The following is a 4,537-nucleotide window of genomic DNA, read 5'->3' as shown; positions in this document are numbered from 1 at the left end:
TATGATCATCTCAATAGATGCAGAAAAAGCTTTCAACAAAATTTAACACCCATTCTTGATAAAAACTCCAGAAAGTAGGCATAGAGGGAACCTACCTCAACAAAATAAAGGCCATATATGACAAACCCACAGCCAACATCATTCTCAATGGTGAAAAATTGAAACCATTTCCTCTAAGACCAGGGACAAGACAAGGTTGTCCACTCTCACCACTATTATTCAACATAGTTTTGGAAGTTTTAGCCACAGCAATCAGAGAAGAGAAAGAAATAAAAGGAATACAAATCGGAAGAGAAGAGGAAGAAGTGTCACTGTTTGCAGATGACATGATACTATACATAGAGAATCCTAAAGATGCTACCAGAAAACTACTAGAGCTCATCAATGAATTTGGTAAAGTTGCAGGATACAAAAATAATGCACAGAAATCTCTGGCATTCCTGTACACTAATGATGAAAAATCTGAAAGAGAAATTAAGGAAACACTCCTATTTACCTCTGCAACAAAAAGAATAAAATACCTAGGGATAAACCGACCTAAGGAGACAAAAGAACTGCATGCAGAAAACTATATGACACTGATGAAAGAAATTAAAAGTGATACAAACAAATGGAGAGATATACCATGTTCCTGGGTTGGAAGAATCAATATTGTGAAAATGACTATATTACCCAAAGTAACCTACAGATTGAATGCAATCCCTGTCAAATTACCAATGGTGTTTTTCACAGAACTAGAACAAAAAATGTCACAATTTGTATGGAAACACAAAAGACCCCAAAAAAGCCAAAGCACTCTTGAGAAAGAAAAACGGAGTTGGAGGAATCAGGCTCCCTGACTTCAGACTATATTAAAAAGCTACAGCAATCAAGACAGTATGGTACTGGCACAAAAATAGAAATATAGATCAATGGAACAGGATAGAAAGCCCAGAGATAAACCCACGCCCATATGGTCACCTTATCTTTGATAAAGGAGGCAAGAATATACAATGGAGAAAAGACAGCCTCTTCAATAAGTGGTGCTGGGAAAACCTGACAGCTACATGTAAAAGAATGAAATTAGAACACTCCCTAACACCGTATAAAAAATAAACTCCAAATGGATTAAAGACCTAAATGTAAGGCCAGAAACTATCAAATTCTTAGAGGAAAACATAGGCAGAACACTCTATGACATAAATCACAAGATCCTTTTTGACCCACCTCCTAGAGAAATGGAAATAAAAACAAAAATAAACAAATGGGACCTGATGAAACTTAAAAGCTTTTGCACTGCAAAGGAAACCATACCAAGACAAAAAGACAACCCTCAGAATGGGAGAAAATATTTGCAAATGAAGCATCTGACATAGGATTAATCTCCAAAATATAAGAGCAGCTCATGCAGCCCAATATCAAAAAAAAAAAAAAAAACAATCCAATCCAAAAATGGGCAGAAGACCTAAACAGACATTTCTCCAAAGAAGATATTCAGACTGCCAACAAATTCATGAATGGATGCTCAACATCACTAACCATTAGAGAAATGCAAATCAAAACTACAATGAGGTATCACCTCACACTGGTCAGAATGGCCATCATCAAAAAATCTACAAACAATAAATGCTGGAGAGGGTGTGGAGAAAAGGGTACCCTTTTGCACTGTTGGTGGGAATGTAAATTGATACAGCCACTATGGAGAACAGTATGGAGGTTCCTTAAAAAACTACAAATAGAAATACCCTATGACCCAGCAATCCCACTACTGGGCATATACCCTGAGAAAACCATAATTCAAAAAGAGTCATGTACCAAAATGCTCATTGCAGCTCTATTTACAATAGCCTGGAGATGGAAACAACCTAAGTGCCCATCATCAGATGAATGGATAAAGAAGATGTGGCATATATATACAATGGAATATTACTCAGCCATGAAAAGAAACGAAATTGAGTTATTTGTAGTGAGGTGGATGGATCTAGAGTCTGTTATACAGAGTGAAGTAAGTCAGAAAGAGAAAAACAAATACAGTATGCTAACACATATATATGGAATCTAAAAAACAAAACAAAAAAAGTAGTTCTGAAGAACCTAAGGGCAGGACAGGAATAAAGATGTAGATGTAGAGAATGGACTTGAGGACATGGGGAGGGGTACGGATAAGCTGGGACGAAGTGAGAGAGTTGCATTGACATATATACACTAATAAACGTAAAATAGCTAGCTAGTGGGAAGCAGCTGCATCACACAGGGAGATCAGCTCGGTGCTTTGTGACCATCTAGAGGGGTGGGATAGAAAGGGTGAGAGAGAGATGCAAGAGGGAGGGGATATGGGGATATATGTATACATATAGCTGATTCACTTTGTTATACAGCAGAAACTAACACAACATTGTAAAGCAATTATACTCCAAAAAAGATTTTTTAAAAAAGCAACCAAGAAATATGGGACATCGAGTTTATTTGAGGTCCGTAGGCGATGATGACGGTAGATAATCAATAGGGTATCACACAAAGTTAGTTGAGAAGCCCCAGCTGCATTTCTACATTTTAGTGCATATGTAATGTGAATTGTACCCTTTGGCAGAAATTTTACAGAGCATATTGTATACCCTCTCAATGAAAGAAAAGTGTGGTTGTCTGAAAATTCTATGTTTATGAAAGTGGACGCTTTAAAGTTCATGGTAAATTTTACACACTACTATATATAAAATAGATAAGTAATAAGGACTTACTGTTTAACACAGGAAACTCTACTCAGTACTTTGTAATGGCCTATATTGGAAAAGAATCTAAAAAAGAGTGGATATATGTACATGTATAACTGATTCACTTTGCTGTACACATGAAACTAATACAACATTGTAAATCAACTGCACTCCAATAAAAATTTTTTTAATACATTATAGATTTTTACTTTCATATAATCCATTTGCAAAGGTTTCTATGTAATAGGGTACCCCATATCAATAGATCTTTTTTACATGAAAAAATCATAAATAAATAAAGATTGTGGTAATTAATTACTTTTGATATTAATGAACCTTGAGAAGAACACTAGATATCAGATTACTGACTCAGGAAATCTGTTTAATTTATCTTTGCACAATCCCAACACTGGAAGAGTTCAGAGACTAGCAGAGGTGACCACTGCACAAATAGCATTGCTTAATGCAATAAGTGTTATAAAAGAGGCATAATCACATGACAATAATAAGCATAGCACCTCAAACATTTTCGCGATGTTTTTCAGTGAATGAGTGGATCAATTTGTGTATGAGTGAGTGAATGTTGGCTCTACAAAGCCTGCAGAATGCAAAACTGTTTTCTGTTTTGTGCATCGGCATTTGATGTATTCTATATCAACCATAGTTCTTAAAAATATCTTTAGACAATTGAAATAGATATATGAGAAGTGTTGATTCATTTCCAGGTATTCTAAGGCATTGCACTTTACTATGACAGCCTTCTTCTCCCATCAGGGAATTGGATAACAGGTAAGTTTGGCAAAGGCTGGATAAATGTGCAAATGGGTCATTTCTTACACAGGATTACAGTACACAGAGCAAATAAGCCCCATGACCATCATATACACACACACACACACACACACACACACACACACACACAAACTAAGGCCAGCTGAGAGCCAAAAGCTTGAAACCAATGAAAGAAGCCACAGCAGCCCTCAATGACGTATGGCAAAGCAGACAGGGTGGTTCCAAAAGGTACAGGCAAGTGCAATAAAAGAGAACAGACAGAATTATTCTGGTACCTAGTAATCGTTAGTAGAGGACAATTCTTACAGGCAGATGTTTAGAGTTTCTGTATTCAAGAAATACCACCTGCAACCTTACACTAAAGTTTGTTTCAAGTTGTTTTCTTTTATATGAACATGGACTTAGAGATATTTTTTTAACTTTTGAGACTATAATACATTCAAATATGCTTTGATAATGATCTATTAGTTTAAGAAGGTTCCAGTCTAGAAAAAAATTGAGCATTAAAAAGTATAGAAAAGCATCAAAAAAGCTCAGAAAACAATTGAGCATTACCATTTCTGGTGTGCATGTCATGATTCTCCCCCACCAACCCCGGACAGAAGAGGCCCAATCCAAGAGTCCCTCCAACTGGCCTGTACCCGGGAGACTCTTAGTACCAAGTCCCCTGGCAGGACGGCAGAGGACTCGGGTCTGAAGAGTTCGATTCTGCACATGTGTCAGAAAGACATGTGATGGGAGCGTGTTGCAGTCACACAAAATGCAGTGATTTCATCAGCAGTGCAGTGTAGCCAAGGGGAGGGTGAGTGGAAAGAACAAGACGGTTGCATGGATGAGGTGATGGTTTATGCTGGCAACATGACCGCCTCATAGATGACAGCAATGTTCAGGCAGGTCTCCTGACTCCGGCTGAGTTCAACACCTATGGTGTTTTCTGGCTTAGTTACCTCCAAATTGGTTTTGGCTCAAGACTCCTTCCTGGTGAAATTATGTATCTTACCCCCTGCCTGCCCAGCTCTTAATGGTCACAGAAAAAGCCAACAACCACAAGGTAC

The sequence above is a fragment of the Pseudorca crassidens genome, chromosome 6, assembly GCF_039906515.1.
Source record: "Pseudorca crassidens isolate mPseCra1 chromosome 6, mPseCra1.hap1, whole genome shotgun sequence".
NCBI lineage: Eukaryota > Metazoa > Chordata > Mammalia > Artiodactyla > Delphinidae > Pseudorca > Pseudorca crassidens.
Note: the sequence above shows the minus strand (reverse complement) of the source record.